Source organism: Parus major, chromosome 2 (assembly GCF_001522545.3).
Source record: "Parus major isolate Abel chromosome 2, Parus_major1.1, whole genome shotgun sequence".
Lineage (NCBI taxonomy): Eukaryota > Metazoa > Chordata > Aves > Passeriformes > Paridae > Parus > Parus major.
Window position 1 is genome coordinate 132,845,094 of NC_031769.1, and position 14,513 is coordinate 132,859,606.

Below are 14,513 nucleotides of genomic sequence, written 5' to 3' on the forward strand. Positions count from 1 at the left end.
TTACCTACTCATATAATTTACCATAATGTGGAATAGAAATAGGGAGTAGAGGCAATGCGAATCAAGGTTAGTCCAGAGTCCTTGGCAATGCAGAGGAACAGATATGAACAGATGCTTCCTTCAGCATTTTTTCATCATTTGTTCTGGATTTCAAGAAACACTTTTCTGTGCTGTGAGATGCACCTGCCTTTTGTGAATTTTGAAAAAGCTTCAATAGCTTTGGAATACTACTGTTACAGAAAAATGATATATTTTCTTCAGCTCAAGCTACTCTGGCAATTGGGGTGTACTTCCAGTGTCAGCCAGGCCATCTTCCCTCCTAGCAGGCTGCTGTGCAAACACTGGCAGGAACACAGTCAGCCCCCAGCTTAGCAAGGACACAGAGCTCCATTCACAACACTAAATTTCTCACCATGTGTAGGAGAGCTGTATAGACACAGGAACTGATCTGACAGGGGAGAGACAGACATCTTTAAAGTGAGAAAATAGCTAATCTGTGACAGAAGGTGATAAGTCTGTATGAAATTATTAACTCTTCTGAGGATTGAGTCATGAATTGTCAAAGTCAGTCTCTGAAGAGCCTGTAGAGGTGTTTGGCAGTTGACAGTCCTGGCTGGGAAAGTTTCCCTTCTCAAAAGGAAGGCAGTGGGTGCTCAGTGGGAGGCAGGCTGGTGGGGCTGTGCCCCCATGGGCAGGCTGCAAGCAGCTTTGATGGTGCTGAGGTTTGTATGATCGTGTGCTGTGAGCCCAGGTACAGAGCCCTGTGTAACTCCCAGATATCTGATACTGGGGGTGGTAAACCAGGGTAGGAAACACTGCAAAAAATGAGGTTCTGTAGTAGTCAGAGACTCTGGTTTAGGAAACCCTTTCCTCCTGCCTCCTTGTTCCCATCCTCAGTCACAACTCTCATTCCAGTTCCCAGTTCCCTCTCCCCTCATTTGTGCTGCTAAAATTGCTGTTGAACAAAATGTAAATCTGACCTCTATACCAGGATATCTCCTTTTTTAAACTTTTCTGGCCAGCTTTTCCACTTGCCAAGTGCACTTACAGCCTGTTTGCAGAAGTAAACTAGTTAAAGAAAATATCTGATTTATATTATTTTCATCCCCCCTTCACTCACAGCTGTTAGTTTGGTACCTGCCTGAATTTCCTGCTCCTTAACTTATGCCTGCTATAAAAGCCAATTCATTATCAATCTGGACTATAAAATACTCAAACAAATATTATATCCTGCTGGCATAATGGCAGTAGAATAGCAGGAATGACCATTAAGGAAAGTCTGGAGACTGGAATGATTTAATCACAACAGCTTGTGTGACTTTAGCCTGAGAAATAACATAGTCACACCTGAAATGCAATATTTTTTTTGTAGGGGTGTGTAACAGAAGGTGATGCAAGAAATGATCTGGTCTAGCAGAGACAGCTCTTCACACTGTGAACAGAAGGAACCAGCAAAAAGGGAGTAACAGGATTTGTTTTTCTTAGATGTGATGAAAAAGCAGATTGGTTTTCCTCTGTTCTACTTTGGATTTGTGACAAAGATTTTGCTCTGAGGTTTGAAATAGAATTCCTTAAGCCTTAATGAGTGAAGCTGTCAGGAATGGCTCTCAGATGTAGACAAAGTTCTTGTGACCCAGAGCTGAAAAAGAAGAAATTACCAGAAATGAGTAGATTTCCCTCTCAAGTAAAAGATGGAGAGTCCATCATTCTCTTATTAATGAAATATAAAATATGGAATTTTTACCAAATCTATGGTGGATGTGGACTGTGTTTGCAACACATGTTTATAGTTTCAGTTATGCTGTGGTTTAAGGTTGTTGTGTCCATATTGGGAAAGATTCAGTCAGTTTGAAAGGAAGTTATTCACCAACTTGGATATGTAAGTAATCTTTCTTCTAGAATTTATTATATTTTTAGTATAATCCTTTAGAACAGGAAAGTTTGTGGTCAACCTCATGTTTAAAAGTCAGTAGTTAGGGTGTGAAAATCATGTTTCTGCAATGGTAGGTTTTTTGGTGGGTGAAAAAAGAAATGGGACTTCCTTTCATTTACCTGAAGAGCCTTTGATTTATGAAGCATATTATTTCATATTTCATGATGGACCTTTGACAATTCTTTTCATTGTGTTAACATGTGACTTTAAAAGGAGCACTTGACTTTAAACAATTTGATGTGTTAAAAATAACTTTAACTTTTAACGAGGGAATTTGGAAAATCGGGAATCTATTACTCAAAGGTGAGCAGGAGCAAACACATTCAGTTCTGCTTTCTAAAAGGACTTTCTTAAAGTCATAGTAATGAGAAGCCTAAAATAATACTCTCAAATAAAGAACATCTTCTTTCTCTTCTTTGAATTGGCTTTGGTCAAAAACGGTGTAGAGAAGAGTCGCAGGTTTTTGACTTTGTGGTGTTTGGAAGAGTTGCTTATTTGCCATAGCCACTCTGATGTTTTGATTTTACATATGCCTTTTTCTAAACTTTATATCAATAAGCTATTTTGTGTCACTGATCACTGAAAATAATTTGAGTTTAGTTAGATTTTTTTTCCTGCAGGTTCAAAAGGTTTTCTTTTGATCCATAGTACATCTTTGCAATGCAGACAGGTAGACAATGGTTGGATGAATGAGGGACCTAGAAAGAAATTTTCTGTCAGAATCTTGTATTGAATTTTGTCTCCCATATGCTGGTAGTGGCACAGCTGAAGCCATAGCATTAGAAGCAACTGGATACTCCATATCCTGCCTGAGAAAGTGCTACCCTTATCATGCTACCCAAGAAGAATACCACAATCTTTAAGGGGAAGTATCTATATTTCTATATATTCAGTGATCATGTCACAGAACTTAGATATGAAAGCATAAATAAATAATCTGAGCATCACTGGAATTTTCAGCAAGCATCAGCACAACAAAACCCCTGATGGGTCTCATGACCCAAAAGAACAGTTGGACTTATGCATCTTTTATTCTTGGTGGCTACTGCTTGGGACTTGGAATTGGGCTGGATGTCCTGTGGTGAGGCTTTCACAAGAGAGAAACAACTCTCTCTTTTCTCTTGACATTGGGTTAGTGGATGAGTTCAGCTGAGGAGGTTGGGCAGTCACCCAAATTGGAGCAGAGATATAAATATTAGCCAAGTATTCTCATGGGACATCCATAGAATTAAAAATTGGCTTCCTTGATTGGTCTCAGAGCTTGACAGCGCTTGGCAGACCTATCTATTTTCTCAGGCATTAAATGAGCATGGTTTGGATTATCTCCTTAAATATTTTCTTTCCTTTTGGTAAAGTATAGAAATTGGGGAATGACTTAAAAATAAAGAAAGAAAATAAAATGGAAAGTTTGCATCCTGAATCCATATTTATCGTAGAAGCAAGGGATAGGAAAGGTTTCAAAAGGTCACCTACTTCGTTTTCCTATCCCCAGGCAGGATTAATGACACATGAAGAGGAGTTCCCACGCTGTGGTGCACTGCTGATACATGAATCCCTTAGAAGTGAATGTAGTGGTGCTGCATAGAATTACTACATTCTGGGGCAAATCTTCAGTGCACAGGAAATACTATTTTCAGGAGATCATTTGGAATAGGTTTGCTGAGCCTTCAGCCAAGGGAGGGAGGCCTGACTGAGGCTGTTCAGCCTCGAAGGATAGCGAGAGCAGCTTAGTGCTGGATGCATCAGGATGAATATCCTGTTGTTCAGCTGGGCTTTCTGCCCTTGATAGCTTTCCTGATTTGCCTCTTTTAGCTAGAGCTGAAGCTACAGGCCATGGGTTTCTCATCAGTTCTGACTAAATTTGTCTATGTCCATTTTCTGGCACTGAATCCTGGAGTGGATTAGGATCACTATCATTATTGTACTCTGTCACACCTCACATCTAAGTGGTCACTTGCAGGACAGCTGCCTATTGATGGCAACAGACTCCAGAAATATGCACAAGAGAGAGAAAAGGTTGTTTGGTAAGCTGAAACATGTTCAGATGCCATTTTAATAACTTAATGGAAAAGGCAACTGAGTCCCAAGGCCTGGGTACATTCCTTGTTACAACTGAGTTTAATTCAATAGATTTGAATCACTCTATAGCTGCAGCCCCTCCCTGTCCCTTCTTGAAGAATTCCTTTATGCATGATCTCTCTGCATAAAGTCATCTTTTCATCCTGGCCCTCCCTGCCTACGGCTTTTTATCTGAGGTGCAGAACAACTTTCTCCAGGAGTTTTTCACAATCAGGTCCTAGCCTTTGTGTCTAGCTTGTCATAAGACTCAGAAGACCTGTGCTATGAAGAGATTCATGCAAGCAGCTTTTGCAGATGGTGTGATTTAGTGCTGGTCACTTGAATGCTGATAACTTCCTGCTGTGACCTTCAATCTGTTCATAGTGCCTGCTTTGGAAACACCCCTAGTCCTATAATCTGAATTTCCCTCAAGGTTGCTAGGGCAAGGACAACACAGGTGGAGTAAAAAAACATGTTTTTGGGGACACAGGGGTTGCCTTTGTTAGCCAAATGAAGACAGAGCAGGAATTGAGAAAGACAGACTTTGTGGGATGGAGATGTGGAATGAGGTCTCAGTCTGGTGAAAGGATGCAGGAGATGATAGGGTAATAACAAGACTTGTGGGTAGACAACAATTCATATCACCCACTTAGGATGGCCAGGAAAGCAGTCTGTGCAGTACTGGAGATAACACACAGAGCTGCTAGACCATCAGGGTGCTGGGTGCTGGTTGATGCAAGAGTGAAACTTTGGCTTTTGTGGGTTTACTGATAACACTGATATATATCAGTGTTATCAGTATGTTATCAGTATGCCATATGTTATCATGTGACAACCATGCAAGGCATTATAACAGATCCCTTTTTAAAATAAAGAAGCTGACCAAAAAAGACCTTTTGAAAAGTTGTTGTGCTGTGCCTGAAAACTGTACCCCTTTTCAGGAAAATAAGGTATCTTATGGACATTCAAGTGTTTTTTTGTGTCTTCTGAATGAGGCAGATGGGGGACAAGAGACACTCCTAAGACCTTTGGCCTGACAGGCAAATATTTCCCTTGGAAATAAAACCAGAAATCTGATAGCTTTCATTCCTGTGAAGACATCATCCTCAGGGAATCAATTTATAAAGACGTAAATTGTAAAGACATGCTAGCACCTTAGTACCTTAGACTTACTTTAAGTCTGAAGATGTAGATTTATGATCTTAGCTTTTGATGGTGACTACTTTAGTTGGTATTTTGTGAAGGAATACAAGGTAGTTTTGCCCATGACTATTGTCATGTCTTCTCTCCCATAGTGCAGTGCTGGGTTTCCACACCTGTTGCAGGAATAGAAAGAGCTATGCCAAGAGATGATGCCTGTTAGATACTTTTCCTGTGAGACACAAAACTAACAGAAGCAGAGCTGATTTTGACTAGCACTTGAATGACCCTGAAATTGTATCCTTCTGTTACAAGGAGTTTTTTCACTGGCCCTTTCTATAGCTGCATATCATGATTTGCCAGAGCATTTTGGCGACCTGGTCTCCCATTTAGTTTAGCATGGTGATGTTCAGAAGACAAGTTATCCTCCAAGAACTGCAATATGTCTTCTATTAGAGAAAACTGTAATTAATGGATGCTGAAATGTAAACATTGAAATGTAATATATAATAATTCCCTTCTCTGAATTTCTGAACCACAGCAGATTGGGTCAGGTTTTATGATGTCCTCAAGGTAGTAAAATATTTGCTGGCATATAAAGAGAAGTTCTTTCCTAAATCTCATGTCAGCTGATTTAGAGAAAGAAATCTGCATTGAAAATATTATAATTTTTGAGTGCAAAGGCAGGAAAATCTACAAGCTTGTGCATGGTCCTTCTGAAAGTGTCACCAATTGCCAGGGAATTCAGGTGCTCAGAAATGGCATCGCACTTCTCATATTGGGGCACTTCCTGCTTTGCTTCTCTTGTATCACTACACGGCCTGCAGAGAGCTGTCACTTTTGAGATTCTCAGGCAAATTAATAATGAATATGGCATCATTTAACAATTGAGGTATTTACCCCTGCAGGTTAGAAATTTTTCAGTACCTTCAGAAGAGTTGTGTGCTGCCTGAAAACCGTGAGAAGGAGGAGTAACTTTATTATATATGTGTCTGGAATGTGAGCATATGGTACAGATAAATATTTTTAACATAGAAAGTATTGTTATATTAAAATCTGACCCACACTTTAATGATGGTTTTGTAATCTGTCTAGCCTAGGTTACTGTTAGGGAAGAATGCATTTAAATGTATGGATAAAATTTCATTGCTGAAACAACTTTCTGAAGTTGGTCTGGGACTGTGAATTACATTTTTTGAGTAACTAAGAATATCAACACACCACTGAACGTACCTTTTGCTCCAGATGGAAGGAAAATGTTTTTAATGTTTTTCACATAGATTGGTTGTATTTCAACAAGAAATGTTAGGAAAGAAAATTGAAAATTAGTTATTACAGAAAGGAAAGTGAATAATTAAAAGAAGAAAGTTAATAAACAACTAAATTATGGCTGGAAACCTCTGTGATGAGCTTCCTATCAAATAACACTACCACTTTGCCTTTTTAAAGAAATGTTCTGAAGAGCTTCAGGGAAAAGTGCAAAATACACCACCTTAACCCAGTTGATTAGAGTCTTTAACTACCAATTTAAAATTAACTTGTATTTTTCTTTCAGTTCTAGGATAGACTCGAATGAGAATACCTTATTATTTGTGTTTCAAAAGGTCTCTGATGCAGAGGTCTGAATAGACCACAAGAGTCTACCAAGGGCTTCTCCTCAATGCTTCCCCTCCCTTCTTCCACTAGGTATCCCTTTGGTCACTCTTCACCATAGCTCAGTCATAGCAGAGATGGGAGAAAGGGAAATAACCTTGGCATTAGCCAGTGATTTAAAGGAATATTGCCACAGGAAGTAGATGCCTGTATTTCACAAATGGCTCCCAGCCTAAACCTCAGATCCTTCAATCCTTCAGCTTCATAGGAGAAACTCTTTCTCCTGTGTGGAGCCACCTGAATGCGTTGGCACATGCAAAGAAAAAGAAATCAGTGGTCTGGAAAAGATTTTCTCTGCTGGAAAATGTGTCATAAGATGCTGCCAATAGCTCAGCTGCATAAGCATGAGGAGCACAGCCCTGAATATCTGCTGAAAGCACACAGACTTTTGTTGTGCTGGTTGCTTGGCACTTGTGCAGCTGAGCTCCTGCAGAAGTCTGGGTATGAGATGTCAGAGGAGAGAAAAGGACTGACCTTCTTGGTGCTATGAATGAAACCCTTGCCTTCTGATAAAAGTCTTTGGGTTTCTATCAAGTTTGGATTATTCTGTCCCCTAAAATCCCAACAAATTTAGTGAAAATTTCACTACGAGGCAACTTTCACTTCTATAAAAACATAGTCTTGAGTGTCAAGTGTGAATTTGAGTTGAACAGGCAAACTCTGAGCCACAGATCAAAAATATGATTTTTATGGAGGTTTCTTCATTTACTCCCATGGTTTTTGGGACCGAGGCTCATTATGTACTCAACTACTAGCAAGGTATGGCTGAGAATTTTGAAATAAGAAATTGCTTTGTCCCCTATCCCAACAGAGGAAGCTCTCAGCCGTGGTGACTGAAGTAAAATGTGACCAGACAGTTTGGGAATTGGAGAATATATAAACTAAACCTCATGGTTAAACTTCATAATGACAGCTGTACACTTCTTCCAGCAGTTGTGTGACAGCTGAGCCAGGTATCCTGGTAGATAGGTGATTTCTGCCACACAGCATATATGAAAGCCACAGGACTTTTCCAAGTGGAAATCCTTCAAGCTCATCTGTAACTCTATCTGTCACAAAATATTTTTATGCAAATATTGAGTATGATATATATTTGAATATGCATCTTCTTACAGGCTAATTAGGCCTACTCTATTTCTTAATATCCCTGGCTTCACTAGGAAATGAATGCCTGCATTTCCTTGAAGATCTGATTTTTGCTGCCTTAATGACATCTCCATAGACCCAGAAGAAAGATATTAATTTTATGTGTGAGAAATTGAATTTTCAGATAGATTTATCCATCTTCTTTTCATGTCAGGCAGACCTTCCTTTTTTCTCACTAGTTTGATTTTTGGAAGCTAATGAAAAAAAAAAATTGAATAATTGTGAAAAACCTATTGCTTACCTCACAGCTATGATATCAGTTTGGTGTGTAACAAATTGCTTTGGGGGTGAGAGAATTTAATTTTCTACTTCTTTTGTTTTGTTTTTGCTCTGCCAAAATCTTCAGAAATAAGAGTTGTAGTGTAACATCATATAATTTAGTGCTCTGAGATCAAACAGTTGCTTTCCTGCTGTGAAATTTCCATTGTTATGGCAATAAACTGTTTCTTGTAATTGCATGTATGTCTTGTGAAATCATGGATTTATTGCTTTAATTTTTGGAGTGAGAGTATAGCTTTTCAAGAATGATTAATTAAAACAAAAAAGGAAGATAACCTAGGTGGGCTTGAGATGTCCTTGACTTGCCTGGAAAAGATTCTCTGTTAAAATTCTGTGTCAGGAATCAGCCTGTAGATGTCCCCCAACACACATTGTGCTACATCCAGTGTTCAGTTCTGTTGAAAGCAGCTATCACATTTATAAATTACCAACAACCCAAGTTAAAGAGAGCCAGAGAGATGAAAAGCTGCTCAGGAATGGTTATCCTGTGGGAGGACAGTTGAGGTAATGGCAGACTGAAGAACATCTCAGACCAAGAGAAACACAAGTTAAAAAAGAGCTGATAAAAAGAAATATAAATGAGTCTTACAGAAGACTGAAGACGTCAGAAAAATGGACCCAATAATGACACACTTCACTGTGACTCTAGATATGGAAATGATAAATTTTCCTCTGGCTTAGTGAGCCAGAACTGACCTTAGCACTGTAAATACGTGGTGAAATGAATGCTTTAGGTCCACAGACTGACAGATTTATCTTTGACAAAATCATCAGGTTAGGGGGAGAAAATACAGCTCAGTCCAAAATCATCCTGATGAAATGAGGAATTTTGGTGACCTTTACCTATGTTTAGCTAATGTAATTAACTGTTGAATAGTGCCTGCATCAGTGGGACCTGGCCCTGCCTCTGTAACCTACAGTGGAGCTGGATAAACCCTGAATATGGTTTAGAACAATGGGTGGAATCTTAAAGACTTGTTTGTTTCACCAATTTTCAACCTGCTGTCTTCAATAAACAGTTGATTTCTTATCACAGAAGACTTTGATAAATGGTATCTGTTTGTATCAATATCCACATTCACATGCAACCAAGCACATTTGTCAGAGTATGCATTTCTCACAATTTATAATATGATCTCTTGTCATTCTGGTGGCTAATTTTCTGTTTTCAAAACTATACAGGGAGGACCTGAAAGAATATGGAGTAACTTTTCCCTCAGCACAAATAACAAAGAGTCAAAGAAGACACTGAGTGATTTTAGCTGGGAAATAATTTCATACACGTCAATTCTACCCTCCTGCTGCTCTAACTCAGATCACAGCACAGTAAGTAATGGAAAGTCAGCAGCATCCAGCTTGCATATGAACTTTCAGGTCTACCTGTGTCCCCAGTGACTGTTCTGTAACCAGGCCTTAAAGCCTCCAGCAGCGGAGTCTCCCGAGCCCCCCTCCACTCAAGCTACCCTGACACTTGAGTATTTCATTTTTTGAGTAACTTAGTCTTCTTTGCTTCATCTTCTTTTCCACTATTTTGTGGACATAGCTAATAGCAATGCCTCCAATTAGATAATTATGTCTATTGTATCAACAATCTCCATATTGGAAGACTACTATGTTCCACCCTCTCTCTTTCTTCCTCTTCTTCCTTAAGATGCACAATCCTGTTTCTTTCATCCCTTCCTCAGTGAAGACCTTCTCAAGATGTCATTTACCACTTCCCTCCACAGTATTTCCTGGTGTTATACATTTTTCAGTAAGGAACAATGTAATATTGTCTTGTTATTAGCTTGCTATTCACCAAAACTCACATAATTGTTTGAGTAGAACTGTTAGATAGTATCTTGATTTGTTTTCCCCATTATTTTTGCCTAAATTGAAATGGTTTGATGACTAATAACAATTACTGATATGCTAAATACAATTTTTGATATATTTCCATTCATCTTTAAGTACTTTGTTTACATACAATCTCTGAGATTGTTGAATCAATGACATTTTTCTGTGTAATGGTAGAAAAAATCCTTACAGATAAAGAAAATAAGTAAACATGACTACAAAGACTTGACTGGATGATGGTCTTTTCTAATCTTAATGGTTTAAGTTTCTAATATTCTTTATTTCATTAGGATTTTGAGCACTGTTGGGGGGGAATCTTAGTTGACAGTTACTCATCTGCTACTAATCAGAATGACTTTCCCAAAGTCATACCACAAGCATTTTGATGTAACTAATGCAGTACAGAAATCAAGATTGCATTCTGAATAACACGGAAAAAAGAAGTCCTGGAATAACTAAAATATTCACTCAAGAAACATTTAAAATGTGATACAGTAAAGTATTTCTAAAAATCAATTTCTCATGGATAAACAGTTTTTTACTTCTACTTCTAATGTATAAAAGATATGTTTAAAAAAAATTATTTCTAATAGTTTTTAAAGGAATTTACCAGAAAAAAAAAATTGCTTGAAAGAAGTCTGTATCAGACCATATATCTCTAACACAGTTCTGCCGTAAGCAGTTTTTCATTCCACAGATGATCTAAGGTGAATAAATTTCTTCCAGTATATTGCTTCTGGCCAGTGAGAGGATGTGTAATTTAGCTCTTTCACTTTTAGAGTGAGCCCCAGTCTAAAGGAATGTAAAAAATTGCATCTGAGCTTCGAAGAAACAAGTTGCACACAGGGGACTTGCTATGAAGGAGCTGTTGAAATGTAAGGTGCTAAGACTTTTATAACAAGGAAACCACATATGCTGAGCCTTTAGTATGATTGATTGTGCTTTTAGTTTTGGGGTTTTTTGTGGGTTTTTTTTTGTGGTTTTACTTTTCCCCCCCCTTTTTTTTTCCTTTGCAGTGGTGATGTGTTTTGCTTTGTTTTCTGACACAAAGATGCAGACAAATTGTAGGGGCAGGAAAGAGACAGCTTGAACTGCTGACTGCTTCAGAGAGACTGAGGGTACAAGGAACATATCATATTTTATCAAACTCCAGCAGTCAACTAGAGAGGTTGAGGAGAGCAAGTATGAGCCAGGTCTGGGTAAGCAGTACCATTAGTCAGTGAAAATTATGGGTCAAGTGCTAAGCAGTAATTTTTCTGAGACCTACCCCATCAAATAATTTTCTCGGAGTCCAGGCAGGTGTATGAAAGTTGTGTTTGGTTAAGATTGATTATACACATGTTAATCAAAGACACTGAAAAGCTTCTCATCACATTGATGTACCTTAGCAAACCAAATTACTCAGTGAAGTCAGAAAAGCTGTGATAATTCCCTGAATTTCAGGTTTTCACTCCATCTTTGTGTTTTCCTGGTGCCCTTTTGCCACACACCCATATAAAAGTTATTCCCAGTGCCATAGTCAAAGATACATTAATAAACAAAATGAATCCACTTCTTTTATTGACACTATAGAGTTTACATATTTCACTATCCTAAGATGGTGGACAAAAAGAAGTAAATTTATCCCTTTTTAAATTTTAAACTACTTTTATATATATATTTCTCATTATATCTGCCAGTTATTCCTTGCTTCCACTTGTTTCTGTCTTGTGCAGGGTCAGGAGAAGTTGACCTTAGTATTAAAGATTTTCTTTCCACACTTGTGTCAGGGCATGAAAGAAGCCAATTTCTTTCTCTGACCCCAGTCATTCACAAAATTAACAGATGTCTCAATATGCTGAGATCAGACACTAAGGGGAGCTGAGTGGGACACATTGCATCAACAGAGCTTTTCTTCTGAATTGTTTTGGAGTGAAGGTTTTCTGGACTTTTTTTCTTCCTAATTTAACCAAATTATATTGAACTAGATCTCCTGATATCAAGTCTCATTCTTTGCATTTATTTAAGGACAATTCCAGAAAAACACAGATTTACCTTTAAATGTATATATATTTTTTCATAGGAAATTTCTCTGAGGAAACATCATGTACTTTATTTAAAAAATGAGCCTCTCTGTAAAATACAGTGGGGTCACATTATCTACTATAGATGTATGCATTTAAGTGATATATATTTTAAAATATACAATCATTATAGAATAAAAGTATGGCCTTAATTTTGATAGGGTAAATGGACCCCAGGACCACAAAGGTGTTAATCTGATCAAGTCATTGTAAAGCAGTCACAAATATACCAGATATTTGAGCTTAGAGACCCTGCATCACCATGGCTAATTCCCATGATAAATAAACTGGAGTATTCATGCTAAACATACACACATACAAACTTTAGATTTTGTATGTCGATTTGTATGTTCTTTCCTCTATACTGGAGGAAAGAACATACAAATGTTCTTTCCTCCAGTAAGAACAAAAAAAAAGCCATGTGAGGTTCTGAAGCTGAAAGTGTAGGAAACAGCCTGATTGTGTAAAGTTAATTAATTTGGGAGTTTCCTTAGCCTTTTTTAAAATCAGAGATATTGGTCAGGGCCTCTTAGTCTGGATTAGTCTTAATTATTAATAGAGAAAAGTAAACTGTTTCTGCTGAAGATTTCTACAAATCACTCTGAAGAAGAGGGTTGATTTGAGTCTTTTGCTCTCTTTGATATAAAGTAGAGAGAAGGGGAGGGAGGAGAGGTTTGGTAGGATCAGGTGAGGTAGTGGGGTTTCCTCCCAGTGCTGGGAGCCAAAGCAGCTGTTTATTTGTGGTGGATGGTCAGAGCCACTGGCTCACCCTCAGCTGTTAGACTGGCAAATCTGTCTCAGTCCCACAGCTGCAACCTGCCACGTCCAGCTGGGCTCCCACTGCCTCTCCTGAACTGAGCTGCTGGGGCTGCTCTGTGGAGTGCAGAGTCATGGAAGCAAAGAAAGAATGAGGGAGAGAAAAAGGCTGGGATGGGAGGGGTGGTAGTATGTGGTATACATTGCTGTAAAGAGGATTGGAAGGAAGATAGTGCCAATGCAGAGGTATGTTGGAGAGAAGAGATTAGTGTATGATCTCCAGTCTCTCCTGAGGTGGATGATTTTGAGGTGCTGTGGTCCTGCATGTGGTCATGTGTTGATCAAGGATATTGTCTGCCATTTCTTGGATACAGCAGCTGTGCACACTCTGCAGAACTCAGAACACTAACGTTCAGAGTGTAGCATGAAAAATTTTCATCAACTCATAAATTCAAAAGCAGGACCAAGGACTTCATTGGGTTTTGCTCTTAAAGTCAGCTTTAAGGTATGAGTTGAATAAATATTTTTGAAATCATAGTTGAGAATAGTATTAATTAATTGAGAAGTATTAATTAACATTGGAAAGTTTTTTACCTGTATGCTCATCTGGTCTAGCAGATTCAGATGCACAAAAGCTCAATTACACCCAAAGAACATGTTGAATCCTTGCTGGGAGGGAGGATGTGGCTCAGGTTTCACTTCCCAGTTCTGATTTTTTTGTTACCAGGATCTGTTTCATTCTCACTCAGCTCCAAGAGAAGATCTGTGTGCTTGTCTTCATCCCGTGTATGTTGGTTTCCTTTCAAAAACAACCTGGGGTTGTGGACAGGGAGGAATCTGTGGTATGCTCTGATATCTCCCCAGACAGAGTATTCTGAGGACCAGGGGTGTGGGTGCAACCATCCTGCATCCTTGCCACAGCCAGGGTCTCTGCATGGAGGGCAGCACTGATATCACTGGGAAGAATAGATCTTGGCAGCATCTTCAGGGACATCAGAAGTCAGGCTTCTATTGTGCTATAGGAAACATCTACAGAAAAGAGACAAAAGTCAACAACTTGTGATTGTACAAGACCCCTGTTATCTCCACTTTTTACAATGGTGATCTAGGATAAAATTATAATAATTCATTTAAATAGTATTGTTCATTATAAAATTATATAACTTTGCTGTCTGCTTTCTATAAACATTACACTAAAGATCCCGAGGGGAAGCTGAAATGTAAACAGTACTTTTTTACATAAACACTCACTTAGAGTCTTGCTCTTTTTTCCTAAAGACTCCACACCAGCACTTGATTGCAAACTTAAATTAAATTGTTTGGAGAGTGGGTTTAACATTTTTCAGTACAGATAAACAACATACTTCAAAGTAAACACTGTTACGTGACAAGTGCAACCTTAGAAATATACCATTTTAATCATTACTGACGACATTGCTTGTTTTATCCCTGGCATAACATCATTAATTGAAGTGAAATTACCCTTGATTTTACTGATGTAAATGAGCAAATTTAAATTATTACTTTCTAATATATAAACAACGAAATCTCATGTGTCTCTTATGAGCATAGGAGGTATTATTAAATACCATTACTGACTTCATGTCTGGTTCATGAATAAACTGAAAACTTTGCTTATGTGCAAAGTG